This window comes from Rhamphochromis longiceps, linkage group LG17 (genome assembly GCF_057381845.1).
Source record: "Rhamphochromis longiceps isolate RC_006_pf linkage group LG17, R_longiceps_female_GT1.1, whole genome shotgun sequence".
Taxonomy (NCBI): Eukaryota; Metazoa; Chordata; class Actinopteri; order Cichliformes; family Cichlidae; genus Rhamphochromis; species Rhamphochromis longiceps.
Genome location: NC_140573.1, coordinates 33,529,906 through 33,545,625, shown reverse-complemented (window position 1 = coordinate 33,545,625; position 15,720 = coordinate 33,529,906). Strand labels below are relative to the sequence as shown.

Sequence of the window (15,720 nt, the reverse complement as noted above, 5' to 3'; positions counted from 1 at the left end):
AAGTATGACCCTGATGGTAAGCGTGTCATGGACAAAAGTAAAACAGTATGTCGGATGTGCCACGCAATGCTCAATTGGTGGGAACTAGTGCGTTAGCGCAGTTAGCTTGTTAACGTGTTGACGCCGTGCAGCCCCACGCACGGGCGATCTGCGGTAACTCGTTAACGGAGATTTGCCACGTTATGGCGTTAATGTCATTTTAATATCACGTACACATATACACATAATGTCCCTCAAGAAGACGCTGAGAAAAAATAAAGAATAACATTGAGACTGTAACTTTGCCTTAAGTCATTATTGATTTTGTTTCTTCACCTTGAGTCCATCCTCTGCCAAGCTGCACCTGTGATTCTGCAGCTGCTCGCTGATGAGCTGACAGATAAGTAAATCTTTTCTTGGATATTATCCTCTGCATCCTTACCCTATCACCTCTGCCTCCCACAGGGCGCCAGCCTGCACTGTTGAAACACTATTTTTTTTGAGTGTTTCAACTGGAAAAAATAGAATGCCATTGATCAAAACTAGAATGCCTTTGATCCAAAGTAGAATGCCTTTGATCCTTTGTGATGTCATCATCTTGCTGAGGAAAAAAAAACCCTTAAGTAGGAGCTTTGCTCTGTTAAACTTTGCTGCTCAACGGACCTTGACCTGACAGTAAGCAAACCCTTTTGGAGAGTTTTGAGAGAATTTCGCGTTACCTAGCAATTCACTGACCAAGCCGACACATTTCACCATGTCAGCTAACCCATCCTTCCGCTCAAATGAGCTTGGAATAGTTAAAGGGAGCGTTTTGGGAAACCACTACAAGGTAGAGGCTTTCCTCGGAGAAGGGGGCTTTGGTATTGTAGCCAAATGTCGTGATACCATGACCAACCAAGCTGTGGCTATTAAAGTCAACAAGAGCCGCCCTGATATTCTGCAACAGGCAAAACTGGAAATTTTCATCCTGGAGCAGCTGCGAAGGTTGGATCCAGATGCCGCCAACATTGTTAAATGGAACGGCTTTTTCCACGACGGAGAGCGGGTTTGCTTAAAGTTCGAACTCCTTGATCAATGCCCGTGGGACTATATAGGGGACCGGAAAAACCAGGGTCTCCCCATAAGCGAAGTCAGGCCAATTTTAGGTCAGCTCACAAATGCTCTGTCCCACCTGGGTTCTTTGGGAATAGTGCACGCTGACCTCAAACCTGGAAACATCATGGTTGTAAACCGCCATGAGTCTCCCATCAAAGTCAAACTTATAGACTTTGGCCTTGCATGTCCGGCGTCTGCAGTGATGCCTGGTGACCGTGTGGGGACAATTGGTTATAGTGCACCTGAAGTTATGCTTGGCCTTCCTTACAATGAAGCAAGTGACATGTGGTCTCTGGGGCTAGTAGCTGTGGAGCTTGGTACAGGGGTGCCACTCTACCCTGGAAATGAAGACTATGATGTTTTGAAATTCATCATAGAGACTCAGGGTCAGCCACCAGATCATGTTCTAGACTCTGGCGTGTACACTGAAGACTATTTCATTAAAGACAACGGCAACCAACAGCGCTGGACATTTAAGACTGACCAACAATTTCAGTACGAGACAGGATATGAGTCCCTGGAGACAAGATACATAAAACCGATGCGTCTCGATGACCTCTAACAAGTAATGATGTTTAGAAGAGGACCTGAAAATGGCCAACGTTTGTTTGTAAGCTTAATTAAACAGATGTTGGCCTTGGATGCAAACCAGCGCATTACACCGTCGGAGGTTCTCCGGCATCCCTTTTTCAACCCTAAGAGTTCCCCTTACATTGACATGAGTGCTGAAAGACCACAAAACCCTGTGGTCTTTCAGCACCCTTCAAACTTGAAATGCAAGAGATCAGAGAAAATCAACTGCAGTTTTCAAAACTCAGTTGAATTTTCTCAGCAAGTATTTGTCCACACGTCAGCCAGCCCATCCTTCCGCTGAGATGAGCTTGAAATAGTTGAAGGGAGTATTTTGGGAAACCACTACAAGGTAGAGGCTTTCCTCGGAGAAGGGGGTTTTGGTATTGTAGCCAAATGCCATGATACCAAGACCAACCAAGCTGTGGCTATTAAGGTGAACAAGAACCGCACTGATATTCTGCAACAGGCAAAACATGGAAATTTTCATCCTGAAGCAGCTGCGAAGGTTGGATCCAGATGCCGCCAACATTGTTAAATGGAATGGCTTTTTCCACGACGGAGAGCGGGTTTGCTTAAAGTTCGAACTCCTTGATCAATGCCTGTGGGACTATATAGGGGACCGGAAAAACCAGGGTCTCCCCATAAGCGAAGTCAGGCCAATTTTAGGTCAGCTCACAAATGCTCTGTCCCACCTGGGTTCTTTGGGAATAGTGCACGCTAACCTCAAACCTGGAAACATCATGGTTGTAAATCGCTATGAGTCTCCAGTCAAAGTCAGACTTATAGACTTTGGCCTCGCATGTCCTGCGTCTGCAGTGATGCCTGGTGACCGTGTGGGGACAGTTGGTTATAGTGCACCTGAGGTTATGCTTGGCCTTCCTTATAACGAAGCATGTGACATGTGGTCTCTGGGGCTGGTGGCTGTGGAGCTTGTTACAGGGGTGCCACTCTACCCTGGAAAAAAATATTATGATGTTTTGAAATTCATCATAGAGACTCAGGGTCTGCCACCAGATCATGTTCTCGATCCTGGCGTGTACACTGAAGACTATTTCACAAAAGACAACTACTACTACAACCAACAACGCTGGACATTTAAGACTGACCAACAATTTAAATACGAGACAGGATATGAATCTTTGGAGACAAGATACATAAAACTGACACGTCTGGATGACCTCGAACAAATAATGATGTTTAGACGAGGACCAGAAGATGGCCAACGCTTATTTGTCAGCCTAATTAAAGAGATGTTGGCCTTGGATGCACACCAGCGGATAACACCCTCTCAGGTTCTCCGGCATCCCTTTTTCAACCCTGGCCTCTCCAACAGGTTCCCAAGTATCAACATTGAAAAACCATACAGAGTCAATCTCCAGCATGGCATCTTCCACCCTGGACAAAAGTGATAAAAACACAAACTGGGGTTGGAAAAGGATATTAACAGCAAATTACACTGGAAATATTAATTAAGCTGCTCCAATAATTATCACTTTGGCTTTTTTTTTTTTTTAAATTTTCACTCCCCCCACCCCAACCAGTCGCGGCAGATGACTGTCCCTTCCTGAGCCTGGTTCTGTCGAAGGTTTCTTCCTTTTTAAAGGGAGTTTTTCCTTCCCACTGTCGCTAAATGCTTGTTCATAGGGAATCTTCTGATTGCTGGGGTGGCCAAAACTCTAGGGGAAGTAGCAATTCTTGTGAAAATTTAAAAAAAAAAAAGCCTACCAATATTCAAAGCAGAGCAGCGGACACCTTACCATCACATCAGTCCTTTAATCCGACCTAAAACACCATGTTTACAGAAATAAATTCCATACAAATTGGAAATAAATTGTTGTTTTTGATTGTTTATAAATATATAGTGCTACCCTTCAGCCTCCTAGTAGACATACCTGTGTTATAAATGTGAAACTCCTACGATTTTCAGAAAAGTTGACCTCTGACCTTGAAGTCAAGGTCACTGAGATTTAAGCTTCACAGAGATTTTCAGTAGATGCAACCATGGTATTGATTTGAAAAATCTACACAATCACAAACTTGGATGTCCACAGCGCCTCGCCATATACCAAAGATTAAGAGGTGTTTTTTTTCTAGGTTTTTATAAAGATTAAAACACAAATAACAAAAATTCCAACGATATTGTCATTTTTGACAACGCTATTTTGATGTTGTTTAATGTAGTGCAAAAAAACAAAACAAAACAAAAAGTAAATAAGGTATATACTACATAGTATACAAAATTTTAGTGGTCAACAATGGGGTCAATGAACAGAATGAAGGAAGGAAGTCTTTTATATGACAATGGTGTGAAAAAGCGTTTTCCTATTTATTTGTATGTTTGTCACACTTAAACATTTCAGATCATCAAACATTTTTTTTCTTTTTTATGTAAAAAGAAAAGTTTTGCGAGACTTCGCAAAACAAACTCGAGATCTCGCAAAAGTTTTAGCCGCATTCTTCGGACGCCAGCTCGAAGCCGACCGGGAGGTCGAGGCACGATGTGCCGGGAAAGCGGTGTTCCTCCCGGCTGTAGTAGGTCTCGACCTGCCGTTAGCTTCGAGCTAACGGAAGGTCGAAGGCCAAAGAATGCGGCTAAAACTTTTGCGAGATCTCGCAAAAGTCCGTCTTAATTTTTTTTTCTCCCATGTCCCCTGCGGGGCTCCGTACGAACGAAATGGCTCTTAGAGCCGGATCTTTGACGTGAACGACGCGAGCCGGCTCCTTATCGCGAGCCGTGGGTTTTTGTTTTTTTTTTCTCTCACCCTCTCTCTCTCTCGCACTTTTTTTCCGCTTCACTCAGCATGCAGCCTTGTGCTTTACGCTGGGAAGAGGGGGGAGGGGCGGTAGTTACACTCAGTAGCACAGGAACAGAGCAGGAGGGAGAGACAGAGAAAGAGCAAAAAGGAAAAAGCTGAAAATTTAAATAGTTAAAAGTTGAAATGTGAATAGTTAATTTTTGTATTATATGATTTATTTATTACATTTTATGTGGAGTGAATAAATAAAAGTATATTTACGGTGGCCCCAACAGACAAAGCACATACAAACTTCAAATCACGTACGAACTCTGAAGCACGTACAAACCCTGAAGCACGTACAAACTCCAAAACACGTAAAAACACATGAAAACTCCAAAACACATAAAAACTCGTACAAACTCCAAAACACGTACAAACTCCAAAACACGTAAAAACTAGGGGTGCAACGATACACAAAATTCACGGTTCGGTTCGATACTTTGGTGTCACGGTTTGATATTTTTTCGATACAAAAAAATGTTCATGCCTTTTTAATTTGTCATTTATTAAAATTATAAATATATATTTTAACTCAAAAGTAGAGTTTTTAAATTTAACCCTAACCCTTGTGCGTGTTTTTTATTTTGACAGCGAATGCGCACCTGCGGACCACTTATGTGCAGCCCTGGTTATTTAGCTCGTCATATTGCAGCCACAGAAATTCTTTTGTCCATGAAACCATAAAGCTGCACTTTCTTTTTGCCTTATAGTCTGATTTGTCATAACTTCTCCGTTTTGTGGTAAGCTTTTCTTTGGCTGTCACTTCTTCACCCTGACCTGTCTTATTTGGCTCAGCAGAACTAAAATATATATCTGTCTGTGAAGGTTCTCAGTCATCCAGGTCATCGTAGTCAAATATATATCCTGCTGCTTTTACACACGCACTCACATAAGCTCAGCGATTCTCTGCGCGATCAACCTCTCACATGTTTAAGCTTGCTGCGTGAGATTTCACTTGTCATGTTTGCATAGTAAGCTAACGATTAATAAGACGATGTCAGAGGAATTGGTGCACAAATTATCATCACTCACAGATCAGTGCTGTCGCTCTCTATACACAGTTTGCGCGATTGCAAAGTGAAAGCAAAAAAACAAGCGCAAATTCAAACGCGATTGCAATATGTCACATATTGACAGTGGCTCACCGATGCCAATGACATAATTACCCAGCTACATTTCTGAAAGAATGCAAAAGCATTGACATATATTTTTCCTTCCTACAATAGCCCGACGGGCAGGGCAGAGATAGATTTTGGTAGCCGGACTGAAAAAAATCGCTAGCCCCGGGACGTTGGGCTAGCGATATTGCGAGCCCTGTATCTGATTGAGGAATCACTCATCTTTGGAAAAGAGAGTTTATTACAGAGAAATGTCTCTTTCCAAAATAAAAGCTATACTATCCGCTTCTTCTGGGCTATATTCTCAGCAGCATATTAAACATATAAGGAGAATCATGTGCTAACAGCTGTCTAAATGACTCGGCTAAAGTTAGTAGCATGACTGCGTAAATGTGCAGTCATATTCGTTGTGTTCCCACTAGTGCTTTCAGGTTAATCTCGTTGAAATGACCTTAACGCCACAACACGGCAAATCTCCGTTAACGAGCTACCGCCGATCGCCCGTGCATGGGGCTAGACGGCCAACACGTTAACGAGCTAACTGCGCTAACACACTAGCTCCCACCCATGTAATTGAGCATTGCATGGCACATCCAACATACTGTTTTACTTTAGTCCATGACTCGCTTACCTTCAGGGTCATACGTCACATGAAAACCAAAATAGTTCCAAACGCCAGATCTGAATGAGGGTGGGGGAGGTCCATGTTGCAAGGAGAGCTTAACTTCTGTCTCACTAGCTTGCCCTGCGCTCTTCCTTCTGACGATGCTGTCTGTGTTGAGCGCTCAGTGAATCTGCGTTCGACTAGCGCTCAACACAGACAGCATCGTCAGAAGGAAAGTTGATAAAATAAATTACAAATTTTGTATTGTTCGATACATATGCGTACTGAACCGAAAGCACTGTATCGAACGGTTCAATATCGATACGAATATCTTTGCACCCCTAGTAAAAACACATGAAAACTCCAAAACATGTAAAAACTCGTACAAGAGCCGGTTCTCTAAAAAGAGCCGGAAATCCCATTACTATTTGTTTTACAAAAAAAAATGTTGCCCACCCACACACAGCACAAACACATCCTCCAACCACACACACCCATATTTTGCTCCATTGCGGTTTATTTCACACCTCAAACATTTGGTAAACAATTAAGCAAATACAAGTAATCTGCAATAAATTACAGGTAGTAAGGAAATACACCACTAACTCTTTTACGCTAGGTCCACACCTACACGGGTATTTTTTAAAACGCAGCTGTTTCGTCCACACGTAAACGGCGTTTCGAATCACCGAAAACGGAGATTTTTTTTAAAACTCCTTTTTTGCGTTTACATGTGGACGAGGAATACAGAGTTGGTCAGGCAACGTCACGCTGTGCACCATGTTATTGTTTACATAAGATGAATTGCAGAATGACAGATTAACAGTATTTTGTCTCTATCTTCAGGTTATACACGCTTACTTATACACACGCAGTTACTGTCCCTCTATTTAGAAAGGCAGAGGCATCATGGTGTAAATATATGTAGTTGTTTTTTTCCTGTGTAATAATATTCAACATTGCTATCAATACATTTTTCAAAAAATGCCTCTGTTGAGCTCGAAGAGTTTTCTTCTTCTTCTTCGGCCATGTTCTCTCAATAATGCACACCCTTTGTTTGTTGTTTACTTTTCCCGTTCTTTTATTGACAGCAACACCGGAGGGAAAACCATACATTCATTTTTAGCAGTTCGCGCTTCACAACATACGGAACAGGAAGTGAAGTCACCTATAATCACCAAAATAAAATCATTTCCAAAATAAAATGACAATCAGAAAACAGTTTTTACAACATAAGATAAATTAATATATTTACTCGTGAGAACACAAATCTAACAGCCTCTCTGTGCAAAAGGGGTTTAAAAACTTAAACAACTGTGGGATACTGTTAGTCTGTGATTTTGACAGGGGGAACAAATTGTGGCAGGATCAGCCTAATATTATTTGTATCCCACTGTAACTTTACTGTATAAAGAGCTAACATCTCCAAAATGTCAGGAGTAATTAGTCATTACAACAAGTGTTTGTGAACTAAAAATCAAGAATGTGGGATACTGTTTGTCCCCCAGTGCATGTTCCTGACTAAGGGAAAACCAATTATGCAGGAGAGACCTACCTTGGCACTTGTGCAGGTGAAACCAAAGGGAAAATATGCTTCACCATATCTTCTAGTCTTTGGCTTAGAATGAAGTTTGTTTGGAAACATATTCAGCTATGCTTCTAGTGATGGGATTTCCGGCTCTTTTTAGAGATCCGGCTCTTTCGGTTCGGCTCACTAAAAAGAGCCGGCTCTTTCGGCTCCGAACCGGCTCTTCAGGTTGTTTTGTTGCTTTAATTAATTTATTATTAACAATAATATAAAATTATGCACAAAAGGAATTACTAACATAAAAACAAGTGGTTTTATTTATATATGTTTATATATAAATATATGCGGTGGCCCCTAGAGACAAAACACGTACAAACTCCAAAACACATTTCTAGCATGAACTGAACTTCCAAAGCAGAGCTACTAGATCACTTAAATTACACAATTGAAAGCATGTGTGTATTGTTTGTGTATTTATACACAGGCACTCATATATATATTCAAATAATTTAAAAAAAAGTTCATTTACCTGTTATTACCACACACCAAATCCGGTCGTTGGTACTTGCTGGCTTGTGTAGCCACAAGATAACAAAGGCTCAACACTGCGCCCAGCATCCTGGAGCACTTCTGTTGTCTTTTGTACGTGTTTTGAGTTTTTATATGCTTCTGAGTTTTTATGTGCTTCGGAGTTTGTACGTGTTTTTACGTGTTTTGGAGTTTTTACGTGTTTTGGAGTTTGTACGTGTTTTGGAGTTTGTACATGCTTCAGAGTTCGTAAGTGATTTGAAGTTTGTATGTGCTTTGTCTCTAGGGGCCACCGTAAATATACTTTTATTTATTCACTCCACATAAAATGTAATAAATAAATCATATAATACAAAAATCAACTATTCACATTTCAAGTTTTAACTATTTAAATTTTCAGCTTTTTCCTTTCACAAATTTAAAGTGAAAAGAACACAAAACACTGCAAACCACAACACAATTAAATATAAATTATAATATGAAAACTAAAAGAACATGCATATTCTCTGTCATATGGACCTGCATGAATAAACTTTCTCAATCCTTTATCATCTGCAACTGAAAATAGTTGTGGATGATTACTATACCTTTCTAATGTTGTTGTCCCTGCCTCTCTTTCTCTCTCTCTGGCTCTGTTCCTGTGCTACTGAGTGTAACTACCGCCCCTCCCCCCTCTGCCCAGCGTAAAGCACAAGGCTCGCGTGCAGAGTGAAGCGGAAAAAAAGTGCGAGAGAGAGGCTGAGAGAAAGAAAAAAAAAAACCCACGTGACGGCTCGCGTCGTTCACGTCAAAGAGCCGGCTCTAAGAGCCATTTCGTTCGCGAACGACCCATCACTATATGCTTCATCTCCTGCTTTGCGTTTGTGTGGGCGCCCCGTGCTAGCAGTGTCCAAGCATTGTTTTTTTTTTCTTCCCCTTGGCATACCGCACCCCGCAATGGCTCTGCGCCCCCCCTAGGGGGCAGGCCCCACACTTTGGGAAGGTCTGCGTTAGCACATGATTCTCCTTATGGGGACCTGATATGTTTAATATGCTGCTGAGAGTATACCCCAGAAGAAGCGTATAGTATAGCTTTTATTTCGGAAAGAGCCATTTCTCTGTAATAAACTCTCTTTTCCAAAGATGAGTGATTTCTCGATCAGATTTTTTTTATTATTGTTTTGTTGTTTCAGCAACATTAAATTTAAAAACTGTACTTCTGAGTTAAAATATATATTTATAATTTTAATGAATAACAAATTAAAAAGGCAATATATCGAACCGTGACACCAAAGTATCAAACCGAACCGTGAATTTTGTGTATCGTTGCACCCCTATATATAAAGAAAAGATCGAAAATCACATTCTCAAAACATTTACAGATCATGAAAAGCATGAAACGTAAGCACAGTTTTAACAATACGTCTTCAACTTTCCAGAGTCAGTTCTCTGTCATCACAAAGAAACACTGCTGCTGTAAATCAAGGGAAGCTGTTGCCTTCTTGGCCTGACCATCTTGCTTTGGTGTGGTGCAGGGGTGAGTCTAGGATCAGAGCTTTGGGGGTGCTTAGCACCCAGAGAGCTGCCCAGCCAGGCAAGATAAACTTTACTCGTCACGATGAGACTTCTTCCCTGTCTCTGTGAGTCCCTGGATCCTTAAATGCCTCCAGTTGTCCCGAGTTCCCTCTGACTGTCTCCTTGGTGCATTTAAACCCCTGTTCCTCCCTGTCCTCATCGTCTGTTGTCTTCATCTCCATTATCAGTCATCATAATTTTACCATCTCTGTGTAAAACTGCAAATTTCTTTATTAGATCATAAGATTCTTAAATTTATCAAGTCTCTCTGTGCCTGGGTCCTCGTCTCAAAACATGACAGCATTGTTTTGTACATTTTAACACAATCCCCACATTTGTGAAAGAAAAGAAAAGCACTTTTTTTAAAGTCTGTAACAAAACCATCAAATCTGATAAAGGTTATTTAAATGCTGCAAAAGAAGAATGGATTGGAATAAAAAAAATACATATGGTAACCTTAATTACTGGGGGGCATGATGAATGATGATCATAGTGAGTAAGAAGTAAACTGAGTGCATTTACTCGACAGAGATTCACTTTTAATATGTATGCATAATATAATACAGATACATAAAAATACACTCCAAAAACAGAGTCCTTGAAATGTACAAATGTACAAAATATTGATAAAAACACTATAAAATGGAGGCAACTTTGCCTATGGTACATGTATGAAAAGATCTTTACTAAAGATACTACTATGGCTCTGCAGATTTTTTTCTTTTATTTTAACCTATGTCACCTCACCTTGAGATTGGCAAATCACTTTTGCTGGTCAACTCTCTCAAGCAGTTTAACGGTTTCGGTTTTGCCTGTCACTATTCCCTGTCTGTTTCCTTACCTGGTTCTTCATGACCTTGTATTTTCTCCTCATGTTCCCCTCTTTCCTCCTCTCTCTCTCTTTGGACTAACAATCATACAAAAATAGATTGTATTCAATTGGATGAAAAAATTACATTAATATGAAAAAAAAATACTATTAAGACCACTAATAAGTCCTCTCTCAGTGTACTTTCAAACAAAAGGCAAATAACCAAACCACATGTACATCAAATAAAAGATATAAATATTGAAACACTGATCCAACATTATCCTTTATTGACGGATCATTTCTTACACTTTTACCTGAATGTGGCTCCTGGGTTTAATATCGGAACATATGACAAAATAACCGGCTTCTCTCATTCCATTTCAAACAGGACAGTGGTAACAACAGCAGGCTACGGACAATTTTAAGTTTTAGATTTTAAATAGGCTTTATAAATGTCAATAGGAGCAACAGGACGGTCAAATGTCGCTGATTTTACTACACAAGGACGAATTGCAGGTAACAAACATTGTCGGAAAACACGTTTCCCACACTGCAGGTTACCTGGGTGTAATGTTTTTCAGCTAAAAAGAAACATGGTCTGACTCCTACCTAACTATATAAAGAGTAACTGAAGGTTAAATGCAGCTACTATGTCCTGTTTTAAGCCAGGCACTCATACCACCGCTCAGCCACCATCGCTCTGGCAGAAAGGGCGCTAGAGCCAGAGCAGGGGAGAGGCGAGCTGGAATAAACCATTTTGGGAGGGGGGGGGGGGGGGGGGTATCTAGGGGTGCTAAAGCACCCCGAAAAAGGGGCTAATATCGCCCCTGGTGTGGTGTGAAAAGCCAGGAGTGAAAAGGAGGCTGTAAAAGGCAGTGATCCATTAATAACTTGCAGCACAATGCTTCCTACAGTGAAATTGTCAAATATCATACTTTCGTTTTCTGTGATTTCTACTCTCTTTAAACCCATCCTGTGGGCCAGAAAGGATTTTTAGGAAAGCTATTTTATGTCCCACAGGCCACTTTCACATCCCCATTACATCATAAAATTTTCCTTGATAAATTATATCAAGGAAAATGGTATTACATGAATTTCTTCACGATAAGAAACCAGCTGCTCTATAGAAAGGTTCAACAGCATTCAACAGAGTACATGCTTACCACTATTTTTATTTCACACTGTCATCCTTGAAGTGGATGCTGTGGGCAGTAGGTTTACACAATGGCAGCTACAGGAGAGCTCCTTATTCCAAGGTATGTGCAGCTGGTCATTGTCAAGAACAGCCCACCAGTTTAAAGGAGCTCCAAACCGTAAGATCCATGTCTACCAAAGGCTTTGAGCAGTTGCATAAGCTGCATTGTTTCCTTCCAGACAAAGCAACTGCATCACTGTATCTCATCCACTTGTTAGCCTCCCATGACGATGCATGTACGCAGAATAGCATGGAATGCATCCTGACATGCATGTTTGGTTAATGTACTGTGTCATGATTCAATAACCAATGTGCAGCTTAAGTAACATAATTGCTAGTTGAGTGCTGCCATCTTGTGGCGTAGCTGTAAAAGCTCTCATCTGTCTCTTACAGTGTTAACAGTAATTATCGATGAGCACCAGTCCTCACTATATGGATTAAAACAGACACGGTAGAGGTGGGACATTGAAGAGACTACAGCTTTACCAAGTGCGCATTTGTTTTCATTTTTCATATTGATTTTTGCATACATAGCAGAAGAGACATGGAGTCTCAGACAGGTAACATGGGCTTTACACACAACAGTTTACATTCTTCTTGCCCAGTCTGTAAGTGATGAAGCTGTAAAGGCAAAATTTATTCTCATGTGCATCCAATTTCATGCCAGAACTCTGGACAGTGGGGTCCATGCAGGCTGCAAAATAAACAATCTTCCATTTATTTCTATTCTTTAATTAAATTTCCTACTCAATTAAGTTGCCATGCGAAAGAGTCTTTGCTTTTACATTGACGTGGATTTCGTTTTGTTAAAAGCAGGCTGGCTTTATGACGTCATTCTTTTAAATCAGTGTCTATGGAACACCAAAGGGCAATCCAAAATTTCAAGGTCCACCAGTAATGTATAGCTGCATGAGTTCTTCTTATGATTACTTAAAGATGAAAGCAGTTTGAGAGCTTGTTTGCATCATCTTGAGCATCCTGATGGCAGCAACTATTTGGTAGTGTTTTTTTAGAACATTGCTGCTACTGCTTAAAGATTCTTTGGCTTTGCAAGAAGCTCCACCTCTATATCACTTTCACACAGTCCAACAAAGCTGCCTGTGGTCTGACATACAAGTTTCTCCTTCAATGGATTGTTTGGATTCTGAGTGACTCATTAGTCTGTTTGCTTGGCACCACACCAGCATTTACCAAATTCTTCCAGCAGATGACGCACTCATTACTTCCTAATTCCCACATCCAGACCTGTGTGAATGGAATGGCGTTTCCTTTGATGCTTGTTTTTAAAGGATTTCTTGGGCAGAGTTTGGCCCAGTATAAGAAATGTATGTACACAAAGTACTGACACAGTAAATTCTTTTGATTGGTCATGTTTTGTGCAGTTGTATTTTGTAATAAAAGTGCTTGTTTTCCCAAACTCTCACAGTGCACCTGGTTAATAAACTATAAATGTCTGATTCTTAATGATTCTAATATTTACTAAAAAGGTGGTGCAGTGGTTAACAGTGTTGCCTCGAAGGAGGTCTTGGGTATGAACTCACTGGCCAGGCTGGGCCTTTCTGTGTGGAGTCTGCACGCTCTCCGAGTACTCATGCTTGACATAGATTGGTGACACATCCAGGGTGTACGCTGCCTAACGCCCTGTTTCAGCAGGGATAGGCTCTGGCACCCTCGTTACCCTGAATTGGAGAAGTAGAAGAAAATAGATGGGCCTTACTAATGGTTAGGGCTGGTAACTAGAGATGCCACAACAATTTTCCAAACACAAAATTGTTGTTTTGGGGTTTTTTTTAATTGTTAATCTAGTAATAATTAAATTGTCAAATTGTTGTTTTTTAATAAGTTAAAAAAACAACAATTTAGCTGCAGACAAAACAAGAAATTCTGAGAGTTTTCTAACATTTTATATGAAAATAATTCATTTATTAGGTCACTGCAGGACCTACAAACATGGGTATGATGAGTGCTTGGTTTGCATATGAGTTCTCACTTAACTTTGAGCACAGAGTACTGATGAATAACAGCTCTGCCTGCCAATTAACTGTGAGCATTTTAACATAATTGTTTTATTTAAATAGTTTTTATAGGCCTGGAGTCATATCAGACCCATAAAACTCTGCTCTAAGAGTGTGTGTATATATGTGTGTGTGCATGCATGAGTTTGTGTGTGCTGCCATGCCTAATTTGCGGAGCCCTTGGCGGAACACACCTGCCAGTTTGAATAAATATTTTTGTTTAGCTGACCCCGTTGTGATATTTCCAAACTAAAACTGCATTTTAAAGATTCTGTAGGGATGTTGAAAGGCCATCTCTGTTAAATATTCATAAAAAGGCCTGTGGGGAACGCCTTCCTCCAGAATCCAAAATATAATATTGATGCCGTCCTCTCCCCCTCTTTCTCTCATAACCTCGATTCCCAGCTTACTGGAAAAAGTGGGTCAAAAAAAATGTTGGGAGGGCAGCCCTAGAAGGTTTACTAGCAGTACTAGAAATACCCCTCAACAAAAAAAACCCAAAGCAAAATAAACAAAATAGAGCACTTTCAGCATAATAAAGTAGAACTGCACCTACGTAATGAAGGGTTTCTCTCTTTAAATTCAATTCAATTTAAATAGCGCCAAATCACAACAATAGTCGCATTAAAATGATAAAGTGAAAGCCCAATAATCAAACCATCCCCTTTGAGCAAGCACTTGGCAACACTGGGAAGGAAAAACTCCCTTTAAACAGGAAGGAACCTTTGGCAGAACCGGGCTCAGGAAAGGGAGCCATCTGCTACAATCGGTTGGGGGTGATGGGAGAAAATACACATTTAAATATAAGTCCACGTGAAACCCGCATATAAACCTGATTTCTTGTGCATTGCTCATGCTTGTGTTTCACACATTCCTGTTTGCATTGCTCAGAAATGTCCCAAAGGTGTCTCACACAAGCAGCAGCAGGATCTGCCCAATTCAATTGTCTTATTGAGCAAGTTCATACCGACCAATATTAGCTGTCAGTTTCTGTAAAATTAACTGGATAGTGCATGTCTATTCATTCTGACGTGTTCATAGATGCAGAATGCACTTCCTTATGTTTGACTATACTGACTTATGTTATCTCTTACTCAGTCTTTAGATTTTAGATTTTAGATTATTTTTTTGCACTTGACTGAACGTGTAAAGCACGAGTTTAAAAGCAGAAGTCTCACAAACCAAAAGGAACCGAAGAACTCTGAGTTCTCTTTTATTAACAATAAAGTAAGCAAGACTGTGGTTGCTTTTTATACTATTGAAGATTACCATATTGGCATATTGGCAAAAGCATCACACACATCTTCAGAGTGATTCCAGATAGCAATGTAATCATTCATCTCGAAACACCTAGACACAAGGTGGTTGTTTAAGTCCGCTGCGTGGCCACATAGATAACATATCTCTTACTCAATGTATGAATTCATTCTCAAAACCTCAGCTTGAGCACACTCAACCTGTCCTGCATGGGCTCTGACCTGCATTTGCTTCTACATGGGTAAAACAAACTCCTTGCTTTCCACCAGTCTCTTGTTTAACTTGAAAAACCTGACTGACAGCCACAGAAACACCTAAGGAAACTCAGCACTGCCCCACTTTGTCTCTGGTTAATGCGCAATAGAGGTGTTATATGTGACTCACCCTCAGTTGATAGGCCACTTTTGCAGACACGTTTTTAAAAAATAGAGGGGGAAAAAGGATTTTGGAGCAGTGATTGAGAAAGAAGGGTGGGAAATAGAAACCAGAGAGTGGGAAAACAGGAAAAGCAGTTATACCTGAGGGTGTGTTTTATGCTGAGAAACAGCTCCTTCACTGTTCTTATCTATGTGGCACTATATTACCGCAGTTTACTGGAACGCTATCACTTCTGCTTTATTTACAAAGTGAAATAATTGACCAAACATATTATTTTAACTCTATAA

At 40.5% G+C, this 15,720-nt stretch overlaps 1 pseudogene; it reads left to right on the top strand.

Moving 5' to 3' along the window:
• The first annotated feature begins 733 nt into the window (after positions 1-733).
• On the top strand, positions 734-3,056 carry LOC146650032 (uncharacterized; annotated as a pseudogene).
• The last annotated feature ends 12,664 nt before the right edge of the window (positions 3,057-15,720 follow it).